We start from the raw sequence: 26,536 nt of genomic DNA on the forward strand, positions 1-26,536 counted from the left end.
TACTATAGCACAAAAGGAATTATACCTATCAGATACTGATGTTAAAAATGTTGATAAATGTTAATGTTTCAGACATAATCTGTGTTCACTAATGAATGTGACTGGATATAGTGAGAAGTTTATATAGGGATAAAACCAAAATGCGTGAGGACACGCATGTTTTGGGGGGGGGGGCACGTGTGATATCCCATAACAACAAGGACATTTTTGACAACAGTGTAGTTGCCTGTGCCATTTTAAATAAAGTTTATTTAAAAGAAAATTGAACAGCAGTTTGAGAAGTCAGTTGGAGCCATGGTGAGGAAAGAGCTGGCGACGCCATTACGCAGAGATGAGCAGCTGAGAGAGGGGAGACAAATAAGCTGAAAATTGCATGAGAGAGTAAGCAGTAGTGCAAAATACAGCAGTGGAAGTGCAGCAATTAACAAGTAAGAACGCCATGACACTCTCAGCCAAGAGAGTGCACAGCAAGTGTCAGAGACAGGAGAGTATAAAGCCTTTATACCAATGCTGACTGGCCTACATCTGAGGGGAAACTGCCTCAGAAACATCTATTGACTGGGTGAGATAAATCCATATTTATACTGAAACCTACTCCACTGCAAAGGACATTATCCTATATTTACTATACCTATGCAGCGATTTACATGGGAAGCAGCTCCAGTTTGTTTTAAACAATCATCTTTACTACACAGAGCTACAATATTTTGTTCACAGCTAAAGGAGACAATAGCTGCATATAACTATGTAACAACATAACCGGGCCCCAACGTGCACATAGAGACTCCCTGCAGTGACACCAATGTTATCTGGGACTTAAATATTGTCTGCATAAGTTGATTTCTATTACTAAGCAACATAGTATTAATCTCAGATTTAGTTATATTACCATTTGTGTAATGACTTAAAGTGTATATGGTGTCTGTGTTTAAGTTGCTTGAATCAAATCTTTCCCTTCCCTACTGTAATCAGTTCCTTTTCTGAGTTATGTGGTAAACCATTTATTCTTTCATACAAAGCCCTGCCTGCCTTTCTTTGTGTCTGGGGAAACCTTGCCTCTCTGCCAGGAATAGAGAAGAGCTGCTGCTGAAGGAGGAATAGTCCATCAAGGTATCCCTGACCTGTTCCACATAGTTTACACACTTGTTATACCGGGGTGTTACATTGTGTGTGACTGACCTTAGGAAGAAACCGGAGCCTCCGCTGCAGTGACCCAGCAACCAGGGCACGGGAGTATACAGTGCCGCTGGGAGTGATGAAGCTGCAGTAAAGATGTCTATTAGACCTAGCCTGCTGCAGCCCTTGTAGATTCTCATAAAAAAAGTTCTTCTTTTCTTGTCAAAATTAATAGCTAAGAATAGGCTGCTTGAGGCAGGCCCCTGTTAAGTGGCCTGCTACTGAAGGCAACAACTACAAACTGAGCTCCCTGTTCATGGAAGCGGGGTTATAGAGGAGAATGCGCTGAGCATCGTGGGAACAGTCAAAAGCTTTGAGCCGGTTGGTGCCTCAGATCAAGATCCTACTCTACACCCCAATGTGAATCCTTGTGGAGTCCAGTGTACCCCACAGAAGAAATTAATGTGTCACACCCATTGGCAGCAACCTTAGAATAGCTGCTGACGGGCACAATTGAGAAAGGAAGGGGGGGGGGGGACATTTGAATCCAGCACATAGATGCAATTCAAATATGTAATTTGAACCTTCCTATTTTAAAATATAATGGATGAACCTCACCCTGTGAGAACAATCTTCATGATATAGAGATCTCATATGCAAAATAAGTATGAGTTGGGATAGGGCTGGGGAGGGTGGCTGCTCGGGCAGCCCCTCCCCCGTCAAGTTAAGGAGATTCAACTGAGGAAGCACAAGGGAACTCTCGTCTGGGGACAACAACTGCAGGGAGACCACATCTTTTCAGATGAACATGGGAGGGCGGAAGGCTGCCTAATACTGAAGCACCATCAAATATCAAACCATATGCAATAACTAGTACAAGCATTCCTGGGGGAAGGTCTGCAGGAGACGAATTTGCATACGGTGATGTCATCCAAGCAGTGGGCCAAAGTTGGCTGGAACCCTCATCTGCATATGAAAAGAGAAAAGGGTTATGCAGGGCATGGCGGCCTTTTGCGGTGCTTGGATGACCCCTAGTTCGCATTAAACACCTCCACCCTCCTTCGGTGTGGGGCTCATGTTGACTATGCCCCAGCCCCTGAAGCATTCAAGCTGATTTCTTGCAGCAGCTGGGCACTGTAACAGCTCCAGAGCTGCTCTGTAAGGCAAATAAAAGGGTGTGGGCCCTGCAGCACTACCTGTAGTTCGCATTGTGCGTTGGAAGGCACAAAGTAATCAGACGGGAGAAGTCAGGATAGTGCGCAAGGGCATAGAAGGGAGCGGCTCAAGAAAAGAGAAGTGGAAACAGACAGCAAACTAGGCTGGAGAGAGACCTGAGACAAAGAGATCTGAATTATACGAGAGCCGACCAGGGGAAACACAAATTATGCAGTCAAGTTTCCCACATTTGGGGAAATCGCAGGGGCAGCACAGCCAGAGTGCAATGGGTGAGCCTTGCCCTGGGAGAAGCACCTTCAAGATCATAGTATCTCACCTGGCAGGTAAGTAGGAGTTGGGCTAGAGCTGGGGAGGGTCGCTGCTCGGGTACCCCCCTGTAAAGTGAAGGAGATCCAACTGAGGCAGCACAAGGGAACTCTCGAAAGAAGAACAAGGCTAGAGGAAGATCTGAGACAAAGAAATCTGACTTTTACCAGAGCTGACCAGCGGAAAACACAAACACAGTCCCCCACTACCACAAATAATGCAGGCGAGTTTCCCACATTTGGGGAAATCACAGGGGTCAGCATACCCAGAATGCAATGAATGAACCTCACCCTGGGTGAACAATCTTCATGACCATGGTGTCTCCTATGCAAAATAAGTATGATTTGGGATAGGGCTGGGGAGGGCCGCTGCTCAGGCACATCTCTGTCAAGTAAAGTTAATTCAACTGAGGCAGCACAAGGGAACTCTCATCTGGGGACAACAACTGCAGGGAGAACACATATTTTCAGATGAACATGGGAGGGCAGAAGGCTGCCTAATACTGAAGCACCCCCAAACAACAAACCAAATGCAACAACTAGTGCAAGCATTCCTGGGGGAAGGCCTGCAGCAGATGGATTTGCATATGGTGATGTTATCCAAGCAGTGGGTCAAAGTTGGCTTCAACCCTCATCTGCATATGAAAAGAGAAAAGGGGCGTGCAGGGCATGGCGGCCTTTTGCGCTGCTTGGATGACCCCTAGATCGCATTAAACACCCCCACCCTCCTTTGGTGTGGGGCTCATGTTGGCCATGCCCCATCCCATGAAGCATTCAAGCTGATTTCTTGCAGCAGCTGGGCACTGTAACAGCTCCAGAGCTGCTCTGTAAGGCAAGTAAAAGGGTGTGGGCCCTGCAGCACTACCTGTAGTTTGCATTGTGCATTGGAAGGCACAAAGTAAGCAGACGGGAGGAGAAGTCAGGATAGTGCACAAGGGTATAGAAGGGAGGGGCTCAAGAAAAGAGAAGTGGAAACAGACAGCAAACTAGGCTGGAGAGAGACCTGAGACAAAGAGATCTGAATTATACGAGAGCCGACCAGGGGAAACACAAATTATGCAGTCAAGTTTCCCACATTTGGGGAAATTGCAGGGGCAGCACACCCAGAGTGCAATGGGTGAGCCTTGCCCTGGGAGAAGCACCTTCATGATCATAGTATCTCACCTGGCAGGTAAGTAGGAGTTGGGCTAGAGCTGGGGAGGGTCGCTGCTCGGACACCCCCCTGTCAAGTGAAGGAGATCCAACTGAGGCAGCACAAAGGAACTCTCGAAAGAAGAACAAGGCTAGAGGAAGATCTGAGACAAAGAAATCTGACTTTTACCAGAGCTGACCAGAGGAAAGCACAAACACAGTCCACCACTACCACAAATAATGCAGTCGAGTTTCCCACATTTGGGGAAATCACAGGGGTCAGCATACCCAGAGTGCAATGAATGAACCGCACCCTGGGAGAACAATCTTCATAACAATGGTATCTCCTATGCAAAATAAGTATGATTTGGGATATGGCTGGGGAGGGCCGCTGCTCAGGCACATCTCTGTCAAGTAAAGGAGATTCAACTGAGGCAGCACAAGGGAACTCTCATCTGGGGACAACAACTGCAGGGAGAACACATATTTTCAGATGAACATGGGAGGGCAGAAGGCTGCCTAATACTGAAGCACCCCCAAACAACAAACCAAATGCAACAACTAGTGCAAGCATTCCTGGGGGAAGGCCTGCAGCAGATAGATTTGCATATGGTGATGTCATCCAAGCAGTGGGTCAAAGTTGGCTTCAACCCTCGTCTGCATATGAAAAGAGAAAAGGGGCGTGCAGGGCATGGTGGCCTTTTGCGGCACTTGGCTGACCCCTAGTTTGCATTAAACACCTCCACCCTCCTTCGGTGTGGGGCTCATGTTGGCTATGCCCCAGCCCCTGAAGCATTCAAGCTGATTTCTTGCAGCAGCTGGGCACTGTAACAGCTCCAGAGCTGCTCTGTAAGGCAAGTAAAAGGTTGTGGGCCCTGCAGCACTACCTGTAGTTCGCATTGTGCGTTGGAAGGCACAAAGTAAGCAGAAAGGAGGAGAAGTCAGGATAGTGCGCAAGGGCATAGAAGGGAGCTGCTGAAGAAAAGAGAAGTGGAAACAGACAGCAAACTAGGCTGGAGAGAGACCTGAGACAAAGAGATCTGAATTATACGAGACCTGACCAGGGGAAACACAAATTATGCAGTCAAGTTTCCCACATTTGGGGAAATCGCAGGAGCAGCACACCCAGAGTGCAATGGGTGAGCCTTGCCCTGGGAGAAGCACCTTCATGATCATAGTATCTCACCTGGCAGGTAAGTAGGAGTTGGGCTAGAGCTGGGGAGGGTCGCTGCTCGGGCACCCCCCTGTCAAGTGAAGGAGATCCAACTGAGGCAGCACAAAGGAACTCTCGAAAGAAGAACAAGGCTAGAGGAAGATCTGAGACAAAGAAATCTGACTTTTACCAGAGCTGACCAGAGGAAAGCACAAACACAGTCCACCACTACCACAAATAATGCAGTCGAGTTTCCCACATTTGGGGAAATCACAGGGGTCAGCATACCCAGAGTGCAATGAATGAACCGCACCCTGGGAGAACAATCTTCATAACAATGGTATCTCCTATGCAAAATAAGTATGATTTGGGATATGGCTGGGGAGGGCCGCTGCTCAGGCACATCTCTGTCAAGTAAAGGAGATTCAACTGAGGCAGCACAAGGGAACTCTCATCTGGGGACAACAACTGCAGGGAGAACACATATTTTCAGATGAACATGGGAGGGCAGAAGGCTGCCTAATACTGAAGCACCCCCAAACAACAAACCAAATGCAACAACTAGTGCAAGCATTCCTGGGGGAAGGCCTGCAGCAGATAGATTTGCATATGGTGATGTCATCCAAGCAGTGGGTCAAAGTTGGCTTCAACCCTCGTCTGCATATGAAAAGAGAAAAGGGGCGTGCAGGGCATGGTGGCCTTTTGCGGCACTTGGCTGACCCCTAGTTTGCATTAAACACCTCCACCCTCCTTCGGTGTAGGGCTCATGTTGGCTATGCCCCAGCCCCTGAAGCATTCAAGCTGATTTCTTGCAGCAGCTGGGCACTGTAACAGCTCCAGAGCTGCTCGTTAAGGCAAGTAAAAGGGTGTGGGCCCTGCAGCACTACCTGTAGTTCGCATTGTGCGTTGGAAGGCACAAAGTAAGCAGAAAGGAGGAGAAGTCAGGATAGTGCGCAAGGGCATAGAAGGGAGCGGCTCAAGAAAAGAGAAGTGGAAACAGACAGCAAACTAGGCTGGAGAGAGACCTGAGACAAAGAGATCTGAATTATACGAGACCTGACCAGGGGAAACACAAATTATGCAGTCAAGTTTCCCACATTTGGGGAAATCGCAGGGGCAGCACACCCAGAGTGCAATGGGTGAGCCTTGCCCTGGGAGAAGCACCTTCATGATCATAGTATCTCACCTGGCAGGTAAGTAGGAGTTGGGCTAGAGCTGGGGAGGGTCGCTGCTCGGGCACCCCCCTGTCAAGTGAAGGAGATCCAACTGAGGCAGCACAAGGAAACTCTCGAAAGAAGAACAAGGCTAGAGGAAGATCTGAAACAAAGAAATCTGACTTTTACCAGAGATCAGAGGAAAACACAAACACAGTCCCCCACTACCAACAAATAAAGCAGTCGCGTTTCCCACATTTGGGGAAATCACAGGGGTCAGCATACCCAGAATGCAATGAATGAACCTCACCCTGGGAGAGTAATCTTCATGACCATGGTATCTCCTATGCAAAATAAGTATGATTTGGGATAGGGCTGGGGAGGGCCGCTGCTCATGCACATCTCTGTCAAGTAAAGGAGATTCAACTGAGGCAGCACAAGGGAACTCTCATCTGGGGACAACAACTGCAGGGAGAACACATATTTTCAGATGAACATGGGAGGGCAGAAGGCTGCCTAATACTGAAGCACCCCCAAACAACAAACCAAATGCAACAACTAGTGCAAGCATTCCTGGGGGAAGTTCTGCAGAAGACGGATTTGCATACGGTGATGTCATCCAAGCAGTGGGTCAAAGTTGGCTTCAACCCTCATCTGCATATGAAAAGAGAAAAGGGGCGTGCAGGGCATGGCGGCCTTTTGCGGTGCTTGGATGACCCCTAGTTCGCATTAAACACCCCACCCTCCTTTGGTGTGGGGCTCATGTTGGCCATGCCCCATCCCCTGAAGCATTCAAGCTGATTTATTGCAGCAGCTGGGCACTGTAACAGCTCCAGAGCTGCTCTGAACGGCAAGTAAAAGGGTGTGGGCCCTGCAGCACTACCTGTAGTTTGCATTGTGCATTGGAAGGCACAAAGTAAGCAGACGGGAGAAGTCAGGATAGTGCGCAAGGGCATAGAAGGGAGCGGCTCAAGAAAAGAGAAGTTGAAACAGACAGCAAACTAGGCTGGAGAGAGACCTGAGACAAAGAGATCTGAATTATACGAGAGCCGACCAGGGGAAACACAAATTATGCAGTCAAGTTTCCCACATTTGGGGAAATCGCAGGAGCAGCACACCCAGAGTGCAATGGGTGAGCCTTGCCCTGGGAGAAGCACCTACATGATCATAGTATCTCACCTGCCAGGTAAGTAGAAGTTGGGCTAGAGCTGGGGAGGGTCGCTGCTCGGGTACCCCCCTGTCAAGTGAAGGAGATCCAACTGAGGCAGCACAAGGGAACTCTCGAAAGAAGAACAAGGCTAAAGGAAGATCTGAGACAAAGAAATCTGACTTTTACCAGAGCTGACCAGAGGAAAGCACAAACACAGTCCCCCACTACCACAAATAAAGCAGTCGAGTTTCCCACATTTGGGGAAATCACAGGGGTCAGCATACCCAGAATGCAATGAATGAACCTCACCGTGGGAGAACAATCTTCATGACCATGGTATCTCCTATGCAAAATAAGTATGATTTGGGATAGGGCTGGGGAGGGCCGCTGCTCAGGCACATCTCTGTCAAGTAAAGGAGATTCAACTGAGGCAGCACAAGGGAACTCTCATCTGGGGACAACAACTGCAGGGAGAACACATATTTTCAGATGAACATGGGAGGGCAGAAGGCTGCCTAATACTGAAGCACCCCCAAACAACAAACCAAATGCAACAACTAGTGCAAGCATTCCTGGGGGAAGGCTTGCAGCAGATGGATTTGCATACGGTGATGTCATCCAAGCAGTGGGTCAAAGTTGGCTTCAACCCTCGTCTGCATATGAAAAGAGAAAAGGGGCGTGCAGGGCATGGCGGCCTTTTGCGGCGCTTGGATGACCCCTAGTTCGCATTAAACACCTCCACCCTCCTTCGGTGTGGGGCTCATGTTGGCTATGCCCCAGCCCCTGAAGCATTCAAGCTGATTTCTTGCAGCAGCTGGGCACTGTAACAGCTCCAGAGCTGCTCTGTACGGCAAGTAAAAGGGTGTGGGCCCTGCAGCACTACCTGTAGTTTGCATTGTGCATTGGAAGGCACAAAGTAAGCAGACAGGAGGAGAAGTCAGGATAGTGCACAAGGGTATAAAAGGGAGGGGCTCATGAAAAAAGAAGTGGAAACAGACAGCAAACTAGGCTGGAGAGAGACCTGAGACAAAGAGATCTGAATTATACGAGAGCCGACCAGGGGAAACACAAATTATGCAGTCAAGCTTCCCACATTTGGGGAAATCAGAGTGCAATGGGTGAGCCTTGCCCTGGGAGAAGCACCTTCATGATCATAGTATCTCACCTGGCAGGTAAGTAGGAGTTGGGCTAGAGCTGGGGAGGGTCGCTGCTCGGGCACCCCTCTGTCAAGTGAAAGAGATCCAACTGAGGCAGCACAAGGAAACTCTCGAAAAAAGAACAAGGCTAGAGGAAGATCTGAGACAAATAAATCTGACTTTTACCAGAGCTGACCAGAGGAAAGCACAAACACAGTCCCCCACTACCACAAATAATGCAGTCGAGTTTCCCACATTTTGGAAATCACAGGGGTCAGCATACCCAGAATGCAATGAATGAACCTCACCCTGGGAGAACAATCTTCATGACCATGGTATCTCCTATGCAAAATAAGTATGATTTGGGATAGGGCTGGGGAGGGCCGCTGCTCAGGCACATCTCTGTCAAGTAAAGGAGATTCAACTGAGGCAGCACAAGGGAACTCTCATCTGGGGACAACAACTGCAGGGAGAACACATATTTTCAGATGAACATGGGAGGGCAGAAGGCTGCCTAATACTGAAGCACCCCCAAACAACAAACCAAATGCAACAACTAGTGCAAGCATTCCTGGGGGAAGGCCTGCAGCAGATGGATTTGCATACGGTGATGTCATCCAAGCAGTGGGTCAAAGTTGGCTTCAACCCTCGTCTGCATATGAAAAGAGAAAAGGGGAGTGCAGGGCATGGCGGCCTTTTGCGGCGCTTGGATGACCCCTAGTTCACATTAAACACCTCCACCCTCCTTCGGTGTGGGGCTCATGTTGGCTGTGCCCCAGCCCCTAAAGCATTCGAGCTGATTTCTTGCAGTAGCTGGGCACTGTAACAGCTCCAGAGCTGCTCTGTACGGCAAGTAAAAGGGTGTGGGCCCTACAGCACTACCTGTAGTTTGCATTGTGCATTGGAAGGCACAAAGTAAGCAGACAGGAGGAGAAGTCAGGATAGTGCACAAGGGTATAAAAGGGAGGGGCTCATGAAAAAAGAAGTGGAAACAGACAGCAAACTAGGCTGGAGAGAGACCTGAGACAAAGAGATCTGAATTATACGAGAGCCGACCAGGGGAAACACAAATTATGCAGTCAAGTTTCCCACATTTGGGGAAATCGCAGGAGCAGCACACCCAGAGTGCAATGGGTGAGCCTTGCCCTGGGAGAAGCACCTACATGATCATAGTATCTCACCTGCCAGGTAAGTAGAAGTTGGGCTAGAGCTGGGGAGGGTCGCTGCTCGGGTACCCCCCTGTCAAGTGAAGGAGATTCAACTGAGGCAGCACAAGGGAACTCTCGAAAGAAGAACAAGGCTAGAGGAAGATCTGAGACAAATAAATCTGACTTTTACCAGAGCTGACCAGAGGAAAGCACAAACACAGTCCCCCACTACCACAAATAATGCAGTCGAGTTTCCCACATTTGGGGAAATCACAGGGGTCAGCATACCCAGAATGCAATGAATGAACCTCACCCTGGGAGAACAATCTTCATGACCATGGTATCTCCTATGCAAAATAAGTATGATTTGGGATAGGGCTGGGGAGGGCCGCTGCTCAGGCACATCTCTGTCAAGTAAAGGAGATTCAACTGAGGCAGCACAAGGGAACTCTCATCTGGGGACAACAACTGCAGGGAGAACACATATTTTCAGATGAACATGGGAGGGCAGAAGGCTGCCTAATAATGAAGCACCCCCAAACAACAAACCAAATGCAACAACTAGTGCAAGCATTCCTGGGGGAAGGCCTGCAGCAGATGGATTTGCATACGGTGATGTCATCCAAGCAGTGGGTCAAAGTTGGCTTCAACCCTCGTCTGCATATGAAAAGAGAAAAGGGGCGTGCAGGGCATAGCGGCCTTTTGCGGCGCTTGGATGACCCCTAGTTCGCATTAAACACCTCCACCCTCCTTCGGTGTGGGGCTCATGTTGGCTATGCCCCAGCCCCTGAAGCATTCAAGCTGATTTCTTGCAGCAGCTGGGCACTGTAACAGCTCCAGAGCTGCTCTGTACGGCAAGTAAAAGGGTGTGGGCCCTGCAGCACTACCAGTAGTTTGCATTGTGCATTGGAAGGCACAAAGTAAGCAGACAAGAGGAGAAGTCAGGATAGTGCACAAGGGTATAAAAGGGAGGGGCTCATGAAAAAAGAAGTGGAAACAGACAGCAAACTAGGCTGGAGAGAGACCTGAGACAAAGAGATCTGAATTATACGAGAGCCGACCAGGGGAAACACAAATTATGCAGTCAAGCTTCCCACATTTGGGGAAATCGCAGGGGCACCACTCCCAGAGTGCAATGGGTGAGCCTTGCCCTGGGAGAAGCACCTTCATGATCATAGTATCTCACCTGGCAGGTAAGTAGGAGTTGGGCTAGAGCTGGGGAGGGTCGCTACTCGGGCACCCCCCTGTCAAGTGAAAGAGATCCAACTGAGGCAGCACAAGGGAACTCTCGAAAGAAGAACAAGGCTAGAGGAAGATCTGAGACAAATAAATCTGACTTTTACCAGAGCTGACCAGAGGAAAGCACAAACACAGTCCCCCACTACCACAAATAATGCAGTCGAGTTTCCCACATTTGGGGAAATCACAGGGGTCAGCATACCCAGAATGCAATGAATGAACCTCACCCTGGGAGAACAATCTTCATGACCATGGTATCGCCTATGCAAAATAAGTATGATTTGGGATAGGGCTGGGGAGGGCCGCTGCTCAGGCACATCTCTGTCAAGTAAAGGAGATTCAGCTGAGGCAGCACAAGGGAACTCTCATCTGGGGACAACAACTGCAGGGAGAACACATATTTTCATATAAAAATCTTGGTCATGCTCTGGTTTCTCTTCAGAACGAACAAATCTTTCGCCTCTTACTAAAGATTTCCGTGGAGAGGAGCAAAACCGAGTTTTATCTCAATTTTTGCATGCCCCATCTTTTTGGGGTTTCTTTTACCGGTTTAAAGATAGAATGAGTGTGCTTTAATGTAAGCTCATTTGCATAGAAATGACAGTAAATGTTTATTTATGTTCAAACAGAACTTTCTTGACCATGCTACTTGCTTTAAAGATCTGGGAGCACATGGAATACAGTACAAACCATGCTTATAGCAAGGAGAAGCCAGGTGAGAAATCTGCTTTCTTTCAAATTGGGCGCTCACTTTGATCTGAATGAGGACTGCTGGCACAGCACTCAGGCGACAGGTGGAATCTTGGTCATGCTCTGGTTTCTCTTCAGAACGAACAAATCTTTCGCCTTTTATTAAAGATTATCCGTGGAGAGGAGCAAAACTGAATTTTATCTCAATTTTTGCATGCCCCATATTATTGGGGTTTCTTTTATCAGTTTAAAGACAGAACGATTGTGCTTTCTTGTTAGCTTTAATGTAAGTTTATTTGCATAACAATGACAATAAATGTCTGTTTCTTTTCAAGCAGAACTTTCTTGACCATTCTAATTGCTTGAAAGATCTGGGAGCACATGGAAAAGAGTACAAACCATGTTTATAGCAAGGGGAAGCCTGGTGAGAAATCTGCTTTCTTTCTTTCAAATTGGGTGCTCACTTTGAGCTGAATGAGGACTGCTGGCATGGCACTCAGGCGACAGGTGGAATCTTGGTCATGCTCTGGTTTCTCTTCAGAACGAACAAATCTTTCGCCTTTTACTAAAGATTTCCGTGGAGAGGAGCAAAACTGAGTTTTATCTCAATTTTTGCATGCCCCATATCATACCTCCCAACTGTCCCGATTTTCGCGGGACAGTCCCGTTTTTTGGGGACTGTCCCGCTGTCCCACCTGCGGGCCGCAGTGTCCCGCGGTGGAGAGGACAATTGGGAGGCTCTGTCTGTCGCTGCCCTGCTTAGCAGAGCAGCGGTGAATAGACGCTGTGCGCATGCGCACAGCGTCTATTCACTGAAGTCAGAGGGAGAGGTGGCATGCCAGCGGCTCACAGAGCGCTGGGCATGCCCGCTCAGTGCCGAAAACGGGGGCGTGACTCGCGATCGCGGGTCCTCCCGCGAAGCCACGCCCCTTTTACTTAGGCCACACCCTTTTTGGGAGCGCGCGCGACTTCGCCGCGCGTGTGTCCCTCTTTGCGAGCCGACAAAGTTGGGAGGTATGCCCATATTATTGGGGTTTCTTTTATCAGTTTAAAGACAGAACGAGTTTGCTTTCTTGTTAGCTTTAATGTAAGTTTATTTGCATAACAATGACAGTAAATGTTTGTTTCTTTTCAAACAGAACTTTCTTGACCATGCTACTTGCTTGAAAGATCTGGGAGCACATGGAAAACAGTACAAACCATGCAGTATCACAAGAGCCTTTATTTGATCTTTCATGAAGATAGAGCAGAATTGAGGACACGTCAACAATTTCTGCCGAAGGTGGTTCATCTTTCCACATGGTGCCTTTGGCCACTGACACCTTCGTTGAGTCAAAGTCTCTGGCTGTGGTCAGAACTTTGAAAATTTATGTCACCAGAACGGTTCAGATTAGGAAAACAGAGGCTCTGTTTGTCCTGTATGCTCCCAACAGGATTGGGTGTCCTGCTTCCATGTAGACCATTATGCGCTGGATCTGTGGTAAGATTCAGCATGCTCATTCCATGGCAGGATTGCCGTTACTGAATTAGGTGAAGACCCATTCTACTAGAAAGGTGGGTTCATCCTGGGCAGCTGGTCGGGGAGTCTCGGCATTGCAACTTTGCCGAGCAGCTATTTAGTAAACACTTTTGCTAAGTTTTACAAGTTTGATACCTTGGCCGATGATAACTTCAAGTTGGGTCATTCGGTGCTGCAGAGTCGTACGCACTCTTCCACCCGTTCAAGAGCTTTGGTATAACCCCATGGTTCTTAATGTGACCCCAGCATCCTCTAGGTCGTATGAGAAAATAGGATTTTAATACCTACCGGTAAATCCTTTTCTCTTAGTCTGTAGAGGATGCTGGGCACCCGTCCCAGTCCATACTGTGTCTGCAGTTATTACTTGTGGTTATACACATGTTGTGTTATGGTTCTGGTCAGCTTTTTGCTGCAATTGTTCATGCCGTTGGCTTGTGTTCTGTTGAATGCCACGTTCTGCGGCATGCTTAAGGTGTGAGCTGGTAAGATGCTCACCTTAGTTTAACAATAAATCCTTTCCTCGAAATGTCCGTCTCCATGGGCACAGTTCCTATAACTGGAGTCTGGAGGAGGGGCATAGAGGGAGGAGCCAGTTCACACCCTTTGATAGTCTTAAAGTGCCCATGTCTCTTGCGGATCCCGTCTATACCCCATGGTTCTTAATGTGACCCCAGCATCCTCTACGGACTAAGAGAAAAGGATGCCCTTGCGCACTATCCTGACTTCTCCTCCCGTCTGCTTACTTTGTGCCTTCCAACGCACAATGCAAACTACAGGTGGTGCTGCAGGGCCCACACCCTTTTACTTGCCTTACAGAACAGCTCTGGAGCTGTTACAGTGCCCAGCTGCTGCAAGAAATCAGCTTGAATGCTTCAGGGGATGGGGCATGGCCAACATGAGCCCCACACCAAAGGAGGGTGGGGGTGTTTAATGAGAACTAGGGGTCATCCAAGCACTGCAAAAGGCCGCCATGCCCTGCACTCCCCTTTTCTCTTTTCATATGCAGATGAGGGTTCCAGCCAACTTTGGCCCACTGCTTGAATAACATCACTGTATGCAAATCCGTCTGCTGCAGACCTTCCCCCAGGAAGGCTTGTACTAGATGTTGCATATGGTTTGATATTTGATGGTGCTTCAGTATTAGGCAGCCTTCCGCCCTCCCATGTTCATCTGAAAAGATGTGGTCTCCCTGCAGTTGTTGTCCCCAGACGAGAGTTCCCTTGTGCTTCCTCAGTTGAATCTCCTTAACTTGACGGGGGAGGGGCTGCCCGAGCAGCCACCCTCCCCAGCCCTATCCCAACTCATACTTATTTTGCATATGAGATCTCTTGATCATGAAGATTGTTATCACAGGGTGAGGTTCATCCATTATATTTTAAAATAGGAAGGTACAAATTACATATTTGAATTGCATTTATGTGCTGGATTCAAATGTCCCCCCCCCCCCCTTCCTTTCTCAATTGTGCCCGTCAGCAGCTATTCTAAGGTTGCTGCCAATGGGTGTGACACATTAATTTCTTCTGTGGGGTACACTGGACTCCACAAGGATTCACATTGGGGTGTAGAGTAGGATCTTGATCTGAGGCACCAACCGGCTCAAAGCTTTTGACTGTTCCCAAGATGCTCAGTGCATTCTCCTCTATAACCCCGCTTCCATGAACAGGGAGCTCAGTTTGTAGTTGGTGCCTTCAGTAGCAGGCCACTTAACAGGGGCCTGCCTCAGGCAGCCTATTCTTAGCTATAAATTTTGACAAGAAAAGAAGAACTTGTTTTATGAGAATCTACAAGGGCTGCAGCAGGCTAGGTCTAATAGACATCTTTACTGCAGCTTCATCACTCCCAGCGGCGCTGTATACTCCCGTGCCCTGGTTGCTGGGTCACTGCAGCGGAGGGTCCGGTTTCATCCTAAGGTCAGTCACACACACACCACCCTTCCGGATCACGAGGCCGCTGATGAAGGGGAGCGTGGCCGTAGGGGGTGGACCGTGTGCGCACTGGCGTGGACACTGATTACTGGGCAGCCGCTCCACTAGCCACCAGGTACAGTTAAGGAGCACAGGTCTGGGGGTTTTTCTCCTATATTAACCCAATTTTGTACTGCCCGCAGCGCATTGTGATAGGTAATAGGGCCTGATTCAGGTTGGATTGCAATCACAATAAGCGATCCAACTGCAAAAATTGCTAAGAGCATACGCATGTGCCTGCATTTTCTGCGGCACCCCGCAGAGAATGCGATCGCCTCTGCCTGTCAATCGGGGCGGGGGGGGGATAGGTGGGTCAGCAACACTCCATTTCCAAGTCAGGGATGGAGCGGTGCGGGGGCAAGGCTTCAAAATGGGGTCTGCAACGGAGGAGACACAGGGGGCGTGGTCACAGCGGCTGTATGACATCACATTCAGCCGCTGTGATCACAAAAATGGTGGCGGCTTCCTGCGCGCACATACAGTCTGCACCAGCAGGAGGCTACACCATTTTTTATGATCACGCTGAACTGCAGTGCGACTGCAATTACAGCATGGTCAAGAAGGGAGGCGTCATGCTGGGTGGCCATGCCCTTTCACTGTGCAGGAGCCAGCACTGCTCACACACTAGTCCCCGGGTGCAGCCCCCAACCCCCGGGACACCCGGAGCAACAAAATGTAGATTCAGGCCACCAGGCCACGCCCCTACCTATGAAACCATGCCTCCTTTTTACCATTGAGCTGCTTATCTGCGCGCACTGCATTACAATCTCCCTCGCCACCTCTCTGGGTGTCACCAGTGATAGTGACACCTCTGCCATGCTTGTAGCAGCTGGTCCTAAGATCTACGCCTCAAGCCCTGAGTGTTTGCCCTTGTGACTTGTTGATCATCATAGCGAAGCAGATGCTTACAGAAAACTGCAGGGGCTTAGATTGAAAATAAAAAAATTGATGGGTATAAGGTAGAGAGGAGCGGGTTCAGTTCTCCGAGAACCGAATTCCCCACGAACTCCACGTTGTTTACACTGGTCCGAGGCAGGCTCGGTTGTTCCCGCCTGACTCGGAAAACCTGAACAAGGGAAAATGTCATCATCCCGCTGTCGGATTCTCGCGAGATTCGGATTCCATATAAAGAGCTGCTTGTTGCCGCCATTTTTACTCGTGCTTTGAAGAGAGAGCGGAATGGACGTGGCTATGTTCTCTCAGTGGAAATCTCAATATCAGTGCTCAGTATCAGTGGTTACTTATTGCTGCTCAGTAATACTAGTAGTGTGTCTCTCCTGCTCAGTGTCAGTTCTCAGTAGTATCCTCATCAGTGCTCAGTATCACTGCTCATTGTCTTGTGCTGCATTGTGGTGCTCAGCATACTACAGTACATTACTAATAGTCCAGTGCTGCATCTTGCTGCTCAGTGTCAGTTCTAGTATCCTCATCAGTGCTCACTATCACTGTTCATTGCATTTTGGTTTTCTGTATACTACAGTAACATAGTAATATAGTAACATATAGTAACATAGTTTTTGAGGTTGAATAGAGGCAAATTGCCCATCGTGTTCAACCTGTTTTAAGTTGTGATGATTCTACATACTTGCTGAATAATGTTTTATGACTAGTTAGCTACTATAACTCATGTTACCCCCGGATTAACCATGTTGATATTTTAAGTATTATAACCTTAGATAGCTTTTTCATTCAGAAATGTATCCATTCCTTTTTTAAATCCAATTACAGAGTCCGCCATTACCACCTTCCCTGGCAGGGAATTCCACATCCTGATTGCCCTAACAGTGAAGATCATAGTATCTCACCTGGCAGGTAAGTAGGAGTTGGGCTAGAGCTGTGGAGGATTGCTGCTCGGGCACCCCCTGTCAAGTGAAGGAGATCCAACTGAGGCAGCACAAGGGAACTCTCGAAAGAAGAACAAGGCTAGAGGAAGATCTGAGACAAAGAAATCTGACTTTTACCAGAGCTGACCAGAGGAAAGCACAAACACAGTCCCCCACTACCACAAATAATGCAGTCGAGTTTCCCACATTTGGGGAAATCACAGGGGTCAGCATACCCAGAATGCAATGAATGAACCTCACCCTGGGAGAACAATCTTCATGACCATGGTATCTCCTATGCAAAATAAGTATGATTTGGGATAGGGCTGGGGAGGGCCGCTGCTCAGGCACATCTCTGTCAAGTAAAGGAGATTCAACTGAGGCAGCACAAGGGAACTCTCATCTGGGGACAACAACTGCAGGGAGAACACATATTTTCAGATGAAAATCTTGGTCATGCTCTGGTTTCTCTTCAGAACGAACAAATCTTTCGCCTTTTACTAAAGATTTCCGTGGAGAGGAGCAAAACTGAGTTTTACCTCAATTTTTGCATGCCCCATCTTTTTGGATTTTCTTTTATCGGTTTAAAGATAGAATGAGTGTGCTTTAATGAAAGCTCATTTGCATAGAAATTACAGTAAATGTTTGTTTCTTTTCAAACAGAACTTTCTTGACCATGCTACTTGCTTGAAAGATCTGGGAGCACATGGAATACAGTACAAACCATGCTTATAGCAAGGAGAAGCCAGGTGAGAAATCTGCTTTCTTTCAAATTGGGCGCTCACTTTGATCTGAATGAGGACTGCTGGCATGGCACTCAGGCGACAGGTGGAATCTTGGTCATGCTCTGGTTTCTCTTCAGAATGAACAAATCTTTCGCCTTTTATTAAAGATTTCCGTGGAGAGGAGCAAAACTGAGTTTTATCTCAATTTTTGCATGCCCCATATTATTGGGGTTTCTTTTATCAGTTTAAAGACAGAACGGTTGTGCTTTCTTGTTGGCTTTAATGTAAGTTTATTTGTATAACAATGATAGTAAATGTCTGTTTCTTTTCAAACAGAACTTTCTTGACCATGCTACTTGCTTGAAAGATCTGGGAGCACATGGAAAAGAGTACAAACCATGCTTATAGCAAGGGGAAGCCTGGTGAGAAATCTGCTTTCTTTCTTTCAAATTGGGTGCTCACTTTGAGCTGAATGAGGACTGCTGGCATGGCACTCAGGCGACAGGTGGAATCTTGGTCATGCTCTGGTTTCTCTTCAGAACGAACAAATCTTTCGCCTTTTACTAAAGATTTCCGTGGAGAGGAGCAAAACTGAGTTTTATCTCAAATTTTGCATGCCCCATCTTATTGGGGTTTTATTTTATCTGTTTAAAGATAGAACGAGTGTGCTTTAATGTAAGCTCATTTGCATAGAAATGACAGTAAATGTTTGTTTCTTTTCAAACAGAACTTTCTTGACTATACTAATTGCTTGAAAGATCTGGGAACACATGGAAAAGAGTACAAACCATGTTTATAGCTAGGGGAAGCCTGGTGAGAAATCTGCTTTCTTTCTTTCAAATTGGGTGCTCACTTTGAGCTCAATGAGAACTGCTGGCATGGCACTCAGGCGACAGGTGGAATCTTGGTCATGCTCTGGTTTCTCTTCAGAACTAACAAATATTTCGCCTTTTATTAAAGATTTCCGTGGAGAGGAGCAAAACTGAGTTTTATCTCAATTTTTGCATGCCCCATATTATTGGGGTTTCTTTTATCAGTTTAAAGACAGAACGAGTGTGCTTTCTTGTTAGCTTTAATGTAAGTTGCCATAGATGCAGTGAAACACATGTGTAGGGCACGGCGTGTCCGCGTGTATTTGACTCATGTGAAATGTTATAAAACAAAAATATATGATTATGATGTTAGCTGTTAGTCTCCACTAATAGGGAATAGAAGCTGAGCTATAAGAAAGGAATACACTAGATATGATGTCACTTAGCAATTACAATGTCTAAAGTGCATACAGATAGCTACTAATAACTCTTGATAAGAAAGTATATCAGTGTGGGTATATTTATATGATGGGATATTGGGACTAGTGAATATATATCACTCCTGCTGTCCAGATTGGCAATAACCAGACAATTATGATAAGAGTAGAGATGTCACATGGGCTGCTATAGATATTAATTTAATGCTGTATGTGTCATTTGTTACAAATGGATACATTTTCTATGAGTCAGCCTAGCAGCTGCATGTTCTAACAGAACACTATCCTCACACAGAATCTGCTAACCTTGAGATAACTAAATGACAGTGTGTAACAGTCTCTTTACTATAAGACTGTTACAAAGTAATATATATATTTGAAGTCAGTCTAGCAGCTGTGTGTTCCAGCAGTTTATAAGACAAAGAAAATCTCCTATTGTGGAATCTAGACACATGGGACTGCTGGCCTGTGTCATACTATTTCTATGTAATACCAGTAACATGTATATAACTGTTACATAATTGTTACAAATGGATAAATCTTTGAGTCAGCCTAGCAGCTGCATGTCCTAACAGGACACCATAAATCCTTTACAGTGTAACAAATTGATTGGTAACACTTAAAGGCTGGAGAGCAGTTATATGCCTTACTAGCATACTCAATATACCACATTATTACACCAGTTACCACGATTATTGACAGCGCATTTGATATATTATATTACCCTCACACTGAGTCTGTTTACCTTTAGATAACTAAGTGACCGAATATGTAACAGTTTCTCTATCATAAGACTGTTACAAAGTGAGATAGATATATTTGGAAGTCAGTCAAACAGCTGTGTGTTTCAGCGGTTTATAAGAAAATTCCTCATTGTGGAATCTGGACCACTAAGGGTTATTATATATATAGCACATGGAATTGCCACATCTCCCTATATGATAATTTCATTACACTGTAACATAATAAGAATTAACTCTTTAACAGTGTAAATAGAGAGTAATGAATCTCTGACACATGGAATATATTATTTCTTAGATGAATTGGATAAACCATTATGACAGACACTTTGCTTCTTAATAAGAATTGAGGTGGCTATACCTCTAAGGAAAGCATTATTGCCTACGCCTAGATCAGATTAAATAAGATCTGGCTGAATATATGAAGGAAGGTTGCTATTTATATGAGAATTGGAATTGCTATATTCCTTAAGGCAACCCCACCGATTGATATATGTTGTCAATTAAGTATATCTGAACGGCTATATCTGGACCAGATTTAATAAGATCTGGCTGATTATATGAAGGAGGGCTGCTATTTATATTGGAATTGCCATATTCCTTAAGGCAACCGCACCTGTTGGTATATCTCGCCAATTAACTATATCTAAACAGCTAAATTAAAGCTATTCATCATTTTTTTAGTTTGGATATTAATAAATATGATCTTTCCATGATCCATAGAGATTTCCCTATCAAGTGATTCCTTATCCGATATAGAAAGCTATCCCCCTGTGGTATTGAATTTAGGAATATAGTCTTAGGGGACACAGAGAAATAAGTGATCCCCATCTACCTAAGCACCCCACAAATTGGAGGTTAGCTTACCGGTTATACTCAATCACCCCCACAAATTCGCCAATGGGGATGGCTTCCCGGGAGGTAACCCCTATTGAGTGAAGGGAGTATATAGGATACGACCCAGTGGTACCTGACGACATAGATACTAACAGCTATTTAATAACATTACGCTAGAAAGTGATTATTAGCAACATATATATCTATATAAACAACCCCGCCAGGGTTGTGCCTTCAAAAATAATCACACACGGACACGCTTTTTAAACCTTTTTTTCACATCTCTTTATTCTTCTTATGCACATGTATGTTAGTTCTGTGATTTTAACATTTATGTTTCACTGCAGTTTGGGATAATAATATTAATATTTATCCAATTTTAATACATACTTAATAAAGGTTATATTTTATGATTCATTCATTCTGTCCAGTGCGTCAACAGTGCAGATTTCTTCTTGTTTTTTCTCCCAAATTCTATAACAATGACAGTAAATGTTGTTTCTTTTCAAACAGAACTTTCTTGACCATGCTACTTGCTTGAAAGATCTGGGAGCACATGGAAAACAGTACAAACCATGCAGTATCACAAGAGCCTTTATTTGATCTTTCATGAAGATAGAGCAGAATTGAGGACACGTCAACAATTTCTGCCGAAGGTGGTTCATCTTTCCACATGGTGCCTTTGGCCACTGACACCTTCGTTGAGTCAAAGTCTCTGGCTGTGGTCAGAACTTTGAAAATTTATGTCACCAGAACGGTTCAGATTAGGAAAACAGAGGCTCTGTTTGTCCTGTATGCTCCCAACAGGATTGGGTGTCCTGCTTCCATGTAGACCATTATGCGCTGGATCTGTGGTAAGATTCAGCATGCTCATTCCATGGCAGGATTGCCATTACTGAATTAGGTGAAGACCCATTCTACTAGAAAGGTGGGTTCATCCTGGGCAGCTGGTCGGGGAGTCTCGGCATTGCAACTTTGCCGAGCAGCTATTTAGTAAACACTTTTGCTAAGTTTTACAAGTTTGATACCTTGGCTGATGATAACCTCAAGTTGGGTCATTCGGTGCTGCAGAGTCGTACGCACTCTCCCACCCGTTCAAGAGCTTTGGTATAACCCCATGGTTCTTAATGTGACCCCAGCATCCTCTAGGTCGTATGAGAAAATAGGATTTTAATACCTACTGGTAAATCCTTTTCTCTTAGTCCGTAGAGGATGCTGGGCACCCGTCCCAGTCCATACTGTGTCTGCAGTTATTACTTGTGGTTATACACATGTTATGTTATGGTTCTGGTCAGCTTTTTGCTGCAATTGTTCATGCCGTTGGCTTGTGTTCTGTTGAATGCCACGTTCTGCGGCATGCTTAAGGTGTGAGCTGGTAAGATGCTCACCTTAGTTTAACAATAAATCCTTTCCTCGAAATGTCCGTCTCCCTGGGCACAGTTCCTATAACTGGAGTCTGGAGGAGGGGCATAGAGGGAGGAGCCAGTTCACACCCTTTGAAAGTCTTAAAGTGCCCATGTCTCTTGCGGATCCCGTCTATACCCCATGGTTCTTAATGTGACCCCAGCATCCTCTACGGACTAAGAGAAAAGGATGCCCTTGCGCACTATCCTGACTTCTCCTCCCGTCTGCTTACTTTGTGCCTTCCAACGCACAATGCGAACTACAGGTGGTGCTGCAGGGCCCACACCCTTTTACTTGCCTTACAGAACAGCTCTGGAGCTGTTACAGTGCCCAGCTGCTGCAAGAAATCAGCTTGAATGCTTCAGGGGATGGGGCATGGCCAACATGAGCCCCACACCAAAGGAGGGTGGGGGTGTTTAATGCGAACTAGGGGTCATCCAAGCACCGCAAAAGGCCGCCATGCCCTGCATGCCCCTTTTCTCTTTTCATATGCAGATGAGGGTTCCAGCCAACTTTGGCCCACATCTTGGATGACATCACCGTATGCAAATCCGTCTTCTGCAGACCTTCCCCCAGGAATGCTTGTACTAGTTGTTGCATATGGTTTGATATTTGATGGTGCTTCAATATTAGGCAGCCTTCCACCCTCCCATGTTCATCTGAACAGATGTGGTCTCCCTGCAGTTGGTGTCCCCAGACGAGAGTTCCCTTGTGCGTCCTCAGTTGAATCTCCTTAACTTGACGGGGGAGGGGCTGCCCGAGCAGCCACCCTCCCCAGCCCTATCCCAACTCATACTTATTTTGCATATGAGATCTCTTGATCATGAAGATTGTTCTCACAGGGTGAGGTTCATCCATTATATTTTAAAATAGGAAGGTACAAATTACATATTTGAATTGCATCTATGTGCTGGATTCAAATGTCCCCCCCCCCCTTCCTTTCTCAATTGTGCCCGTCAGCAGCTATTCTAAGGTTGCTGCCAATGGGTGTGACACATTAATTTCTTCTGTGGGGTACACTGGACTCCACAAGGATTCACATTGGGGTGTAGAGTAGGATCTTGATCTGAGGCACCAACCGGCTCAAAGCTTTTGACTGTTCCCAAGATGCTCAGCGCATCCTCCTCTATAACCCCGCTTCCATGAACAGGGAGCTCAGTTTGTAGTTGGTGCCTTCAGTAGCAGGCCACTTAACAGGGGCCTGCCTCAGGCAGCCTATTCTTAGCTATTAATTTTGACAAGAAAAGAAGAACTTGTTTTATGAGAATCTACAAGGGCTGCAGCAGGCTAGGTCTAATAGACATCTTTACTGCAGCTTCATCACTCCCAGCGGCGCTGTATACTCCCGTGCCCTGGTTGCTGGGTCACTGCAGCGGAGGCTCCAGTTTCTTCCTAAGGTCAGTCACACACACACCGCCCTTCCGGATCACGAGGCCGCTGATGAAGGGGAGCGTGGCCGTAGGGGGTGGACCGTGTGCGCACTGGCGTGGACACTGATTACTGGGCAGCCGCTCCACTAGCCACCAGGTACAGTTAAGGAGCACAGGTCTGGGAGTTTTACTCCTATATTAACCCAATTTTGTACTGCCCGCAGCGCATTGTGATAGGTAATAGGGCCTGATTCAGGTTGGAATGCAATCACAATAAGCGATCCAACTGCAAAATTTGCTAACAGCATACGCATGTGCCTGCATTTTCTGCGGCACCCCGCAGAGAATGCGATCGCCTCTGCCTGTCAATCGGGGCGGGGGGGGGAGAGGGGGGTCAGCAACACTCCATTTCCAAGTCAGGGATGGAGCGGTGCGGGGGCAAGGCTTCAAAATGGGGTCTGCAACGGAGGAGACACAGGGGGCGTGGTCACAGCGGCTGTATGACATCACATTCAGCCGCTGTGATCACAAAAATGGTGGCGGCTTCCTGCGCGCACATACAGTCTGCACCAGCAGGAGGCTACACCATTTTTTATGATCACGCTGAACTGCAGTGCGACTGCAATTACAGCATGGTCAAGAATGGAGGCGTCATGCTGGGTGGCCATGCCCTGTCACTGTGCAGGAGCCAGCACAGCACACACACTAGTCCCCGGGTGCAGCCCCCAACCCCCGGGACACCCGGAGCAACAAAATGTAGATTCAGGCCACCAGGCCACGCCCCTACCTATGAAACCATGCCTCCTTTTTACCATTGCGCTGCTTATCTGCGCGCCCTGCATTACAATCTCCCTCGCCACCTCTCTGGGTGTCACCAGTGATAGTGACACCTCTGCCAGCTGGTCCTAAGATCTACGCCTCAAGCCCTGAGTGTTTGCCCTTGTGACTTGTTGATCATCATAGCGAAGCAGATGCTTACAGAAAACTGCAGGGGCTTAGATTGAAAATAAAAAAATTGATGGGTATAAGGTAGAGAGGAGCGGGTTCGGTTCTCCGAGAACCGAATTCCCGACGAACTCCACGTGGTTTACACTGGTCCGAGGCAGGCTCGGTTGTTCCCGCCTGACTCGGAAAACCTGAACAAGGGAAAATGTCATCATCCCGCTGTCGGATTCTCGCGAGATTCGGATTCCATATAAAGAGCTGCGCGTTGCCGCCATTTTTACTCGTGCATTGAAGAGAGAGCGGAGAGGACGTGGCTATGTTCTCTCAGTGGAAATCTCAATATCAGTGCTCAGTATCAGTGGTTACTTATTGCTGCTCAGTAATACTAGTAGTGTGTCTCTCCTGCTCAGTGTCAGTTCTCAGTAGTATCCTCATCAGTGCTCAGTATCACTGCTCATTGTCTTGTGCTGCATTGTGGTGCTCAGCATACTACAGTACATTACTAATAGTCCAGTGCTGCATCTTGCTGCTCAGTGTCAGTTCTAGTATCCTCATCAGTGCTCACTATCACTGCTCATTACATTGTGGTGTTCTGTATACTACAGTAACATAGTAATATAGTAACATATAGTAACATAGTTTTTGAGGTTGAATAGAGGCAAATTGCCCATCGTGTTCAACCTGTTTTAAGTTGTGATGATTCTACATACTTGCTGAATAATGTTTTATGACTAGTTAGCTACTATAACTCATGTTACCCCCGGATTAACCATGTTGATATTTTAAGTATTATAACCTTGGATAGCTTTTTCATTCAGAAATGTATCCATTCCTTTTTTAAATCCAATTACAGAGTCCGCCATTACCACCTTCCCTGGCAGGGAATTCCACATCCTGATTGCCCTAACAGTGAAGATCATAGTATCTCACCTGGCAGGTAAGTAGGAGTTGGGCTAGAGCTGTGGAGGATTGCTGCTCGGGCACCCCCTGTCAAGTGAAGGAGATCCAACTGAGGCAGCACAAGGGAACTCTCGAAAGAAGAACAAGGCTAGAGGAAGATCTGAGACAAAGAAATCTGACTTTTACCAGAGCTGACCAGAGGAAAGCACAAACGCAGTCCCCCACTACCACAAATAATGCAGTCGAGTTTCCCACATTTGGGGAAATCACAGGGGTCAGCATACCCAGAATGCAATGAATGAACCTCACCCTGGGAGAACAATCTTCATGACCATGGTATCTCCTATGCAAAATAAGTATGATTTGGGATAGGGCTGGGGAGGGCCGCTGCTCAGGCACATCTCTGTCAAGTAAAGGAGATTCAACTGAGGCAACACAAGGGAACTCTCATCTGGGGACAACAACTGCAGGGAGAACACATATTTTCAGATGAACATGGGAGGGCAGAAGGCTGCCTAATACTGAAGCACCCCCAAACAACAAATCAAATGCAACTACTAGTGCAAGCATTCCTGGGGGAAGGCCTGCAGCAGATGGATTTGCATATGGTGATGTCATCCAAGCAGTGGGTCAAAGTTGGCTTCAACCCTCGTCTGCATATGAAAATAAAAAAGGGGTGTGCAGGGCATGGCGGCCTTTTGCGGCGCTTGGATGACCCCTAGTTCGCATTAAACACCTCCACCTTCCTTCGGTGTGGGGCTCATGTTGGCTATGCCCCAGCCCCTGAAGCATTCAAGCTGATTTCTTGCAGCAGCTGGGCACTGTAACAGCTCCAGAGCTGCTCTGTAAAGCAAGTAAAAGGGTGTGGGCCCTGCAGCACTACCTGTAGTTTGCATTGTGCGTTGGAAGGCACAAAGTAAGCAGACGGGAGAAGTCAGGATAGTGCACAAGGGCATAGAAGGGAGCGGCTCAAGAAAAGAGAAGTGGAAACAGACAGCAAACTAGGCTGGAGAGAGACCTGAGACAAAGAGATCTGAATTATACGAGAGCCGACCAGAGGAAACACAAATTATGTAATCAAGTGTCCCACATTTGGGGAAATCGTAGGAGCAGCACACCCAGAGTGCATTGGGTGAGCCTTGCCCTGGGAGAAGCACCTTCCTGATCATAGTATCTCACCTGGCAGGTAAGTAGGAGTTGGGCTAGAGCTGGGGAGGGTCGCTGTTCGGGCACCCCCCTGTCAAGTGAAGGAGATCCAACTGAGGCAGCACAAGGAAACTCTCGAAAAAAGAACAAGGCTAGAGGAAGATCTGAGACAAAGAAATCTGACTTTTACCAGAGCTGACCAGAGGAAAGCACAAACACAGTCCCCCACTACCACAAATAATGCAGTCGAGTTTCCCACATTTGGGGAAATCACAGGGGTCAGCATACCCAGAATGCAATGAATGAACTTCACCCTGGGAGAACAATCTTCATGACAATTGTATCTCCTATGCAAAATAAGTATGATTTGGGATAGGGCTGGGGAGGGCCGCTGCTCAGGCACATCTCTGTCAAGTAAAGGAGATTCAACTGAGGCAGCACAAGGGAACTCTCATCTGGGGACAACAACTGCAGGGAGAACACATATTTTCAGATGAACATGGGAGAGCAGAAGGC

General features: G+C 47.0%; 26 non-coding genes across 26 annotated transcripts; 7 read left to right on the forward strand and 19 right to left on the reverse strand.

Moving 5' to 3' along the window:
* Positions 1-2,460: 2,460 nt before the first annotated feature.
* Positions 2,461-2,623, reverse strand: LOC135013568 (U1 spliceosomal RNA). Its single transcript, XR_010212233.1, has one exon. It is a non-coding gene; the product is annotated as a U1 spliceosomal RNA (small nuclear RNA).
* Positions 2,624-2,775: 152 nt separating this feature from the next.
* Positions 2,776-2,939, reverse strand: LOC135013420 (U1 spliceosomal RNA). Its single transcript, XR_010212095.1, has one exon. It is a non-coding gene; the product is annotated as a U1 spliceosomal RNA (small nuclear RNA).
* A 674-nt stretch (positions 2,940-3,613) lies between these two features.
* LOC135013456 (U1 spliceosomal RNA) lies at positions 3,614-3,776 on the reverse strand. The gene has a single exon (XR_010212128.1). It is a non-coding gene; the product is annotated as a U1 spliceosomal RNA (small nuclear RNA).
* A 152-nt stretch (positions 3,777-3,928) lies between these two features.
* LOC135013385 (U1 spliceosomal RNA) lies at positions 3,929-4,092 on the reverse strand. The gene has a single exon (XR_010212063.1). It is a non-coding gene; the product is annotated as a U1 spliceosomal RNA (small nuclear RNA).
* A 674-nt stretch (positions 4,093-4,766) lies between these two features.
* LOC135013486 (U1 spliceosomal RNA) lies at positions 4,767-4,929 on the reverse strand. The gene has a single exon (XR_010212159.1). It is a non-coding gene; the product is annotated as a U1 spliceosomal RNA (small nuclear RNA).
* A 152-nt stretch (positions 4,930-5,081) lies between these two features.
* Positions 5,082-5,245, reverse strand: LOC135013386 (U1 spliceosomal RNA). The gene has a single exon (XR_010212064.1). It is a non-coding gene; the product is annotated as a U1 spliceosomal RNA (small nuclear RNA).
* A 674-nt stretch (positions 5,246-5,919) lies between these two features.
* On the reverse strand, positions 5,920-6,082 carry LOC135013478 (U1 spliceosomal RNA). The gene has a single exon (XR_010212151.1). It is a non-coding gene; the product is annotated as a U1 spliceosomal RNA (small nuclear RNA).
* Positions 6,083-6,231: 149 nt separating this feature from the next.
* Positions 6,232-6,396, reverse strand: LOC135013492 (U1 spliceosomal RNA). The gene has a single exon (XR_010212165.1). It is a non-coding gene; the product is annotated as a U1 spliceosomal RNA (small nuclear RNA).
* A 670-nt stretch (positions 6,397-7,066) lies between these two features.
* Positions 7,067-7,229, reverse strand: LOC135013435 (U1 spliceosomal RNA). Its single transcript, XR_010212110.1, has one exon. It is a non-coding gene; the product is annotated as a U1 spliceosomal RNA (small nuclear RNA).
* A 152-nt stretch (positions 7,230-7,381) lies between these two features.
* Positions 7,382-7,545, reverse strand: LOC135013378 (U1 spliceosomal RNA). Its single transcript, XR_010212056.1, has one exon. It is a non-coding gene; the product is annotated as a U1 spliceosomal RNA (small nuclear RNA).
* A 972-nt stretch (positions 7,546-8,517) lies between these two features.
* LOC135013363 (U1 spliceosomal RNA) lies at positions 8,518-8,680 on the reverse strand. The gene has a single exon (XR_010212041.1). It is a non-coding gene; the product is annotated as a U1 spliceosomal RNA (small nuclear RNA).
* A 674-nt stretch (positions 8,681-9,354) lies between these two features.
* LOC135013437 (U1 spliceosomal RNA) lies at positions 9,355-9,517 on the reverse strand. The gene has a single exon (XR_010212112.1). It is a non-coding gene; the product is annotated as a U1 spliceosomal RNA (small nuclear RNA).
* Positions 9,518-9,669: 152 nt separating this feature from the next.
* LOC135013436 (U1 spliceosomal RNA) lies at positions 9,670-9,833 on the reverse strand. The gene has a single exon (XR_010212111.1). It is a non-coding gene; the product is annotated as a U1 spliceosomal RNA (small nuclear RNA).
* Positions 9,834-10,507: 674 nt separating this feature from the next.
* LOC135013587 (U1 spliceosomal RNA) lies at positions 10,508-10,670 on the reverse strand. Its single transcript, XR_010212248.1, has one exon. It is a non-coding gene; the product is annotated as a U1 spliceosomal RNA (small nuclear RNA).
* Positions 10,671-10,822: 152 nt separating this feature from the next.
* On the reverse strand, positions 10,823-10,986 carry LOC135013343 (U1 spliceosomal RNA). The gene has a single exon (XR_010212022.1). It is a non-coding gene; the product is annotated as a U1 spliceosomal RNA (small nuclear RNA).
* A 144-nt stretch (positions 10,987-11,130) lies between these two features.
* Positions 11,131-11,246, forward strand: LOC135013626 (U5 spliceosomal RNA). The gene has a single exon (XR_010212278.1). It is a non-coding gene; the product is annotated as a U5 spliceosomal RNA (small nuclear RNA).
* Positions 11,247-11,516: 270 nt separating this feature from the next.
* Positions 11,517-11,633, forward strand: LOC135013647 (U5 spliceosomal RNA). Its single transcript, XR_010212299.1, has one exon. It is a non-coding gene; the product is annotated as a U5 spliceosomal RNA (small nuclear RNA).
* A 286-nt stretch (positions 11,634-11,919) lies between these two features.
* LOC135013644 (U5 spliceosomal RNA) lies at positions 11,920-12,032 on the forward strand. Its single transcript, XR_010212296.1, has one exon. It is a non-coding gene; the product is annotated as a U5 spliceosomal RNA (small nuclear RNA).
* A 4,820-nt stretch (positions 12,033-16,852) lies between these two features.
* On the reverse strand, positions 16,853-17,016 carry LOC135013449 (U1 spliceosomal RNA). Its single transcript, XR_010212120.1, has one exon. It is a non-coding gene; the product is annotated as a U1 spliceosomal RNA (small nuclear RNA).
* Positions 17,017-17,160: 144 nt separating this feature from the next.
* Positions 17,161-17,276, forward strand: LOC135013631 (U5 spliceosomal RNA). Its single transcript, XR_010212283.1, has one exon. It is a non-coding gene; the product is annotated as a U5 spliceosomal RNA (small nuclear RNA).
* Positions 17,277-17,546: 270 nt separating this feature from the next.
* On the forward strand, positions 17,547-17,662 carry LOC135013633 (U5 spliceosomal RNA). The gene has a single exon (XR_010212285.1). It is a non-coding gene; the product is annotated as a U5 spliceosomal RNA (small nuclear RNA).
* A 286-nt stretch (positions 17,663-17,948) lies between these two features.
* LOC135013621 (U5 spliceosomal RNA) lies at positions 17,949-18,064 on the forward strand. The gene has a single exon (XR_010212273.1). It is a non-coding gene; the product is annotated as a U5 spliceosomal RNA (small nuclear RNA).
* A 275-nt stretch (positions 18,065-18,339) lies between these two features.
* LOC135013639 (U5 spliceosomal RNA) lies at positions 18,340-18,455 on the forward strand. Its single transcript, XR_010212291.1, has one exon. It is a non-coding gene; the product is annotated as a U5 spliceosomal RNA (small nuclear RNA).
* A 6,615-nt stretch (positions 18,456-25,070) lies between these two features.
* Positions 25,071-25,234, reverse strand: LOC135013655 (U1 spliceosomal RNA). The gene has a single exon (XR_010212306.1). It is a non-coding gene; the product is annotated as a U1 spliceosomal RNA (small nuclear RNA).
* Positions 25,235-25,905: 671 nt separating this feature from the next.
* On the reverse strand, positions 25,906-26,068 carry LOC135013601 (U1 spliceosomal RNA). The gene has a single exon (XR_010212257.1). It is a non-coding gene; the product is annotated as a U1 spliceosomal RNA (small nuclear RNA).
* A 152-nt stretch (positions 26,069-26,220) lies between these two features.
* LOC135013353 (U1 spliceosomal RNA) lies at positions 26,221-26,384 on the reverse strand. The gene has a single exon (XR_010212032.1). It is a non-coding gene; the product is annotated as a U1 spliceosomal RNA (small nuclear RNA).
* Between the last annotated feature and the right edge of the window lie 152 nt (positions 26,385-26,536).

Source organism: Pseudophryne corroboree, unplaced genomic scaffold, assembly GCF_028390025.1.
Source record: "Pseudophryne corroboree isolate aPseCor3 unplaced genomic scaffold, aPseCor3.hap2 scaffold_271, whole genome shotgun sequence".
NCBI lineage: Eukaryota > Metazoa > Chordata > Amphibia > Anura > Myobatrachidae > Pseudophryne > Pseudophryne corroboree.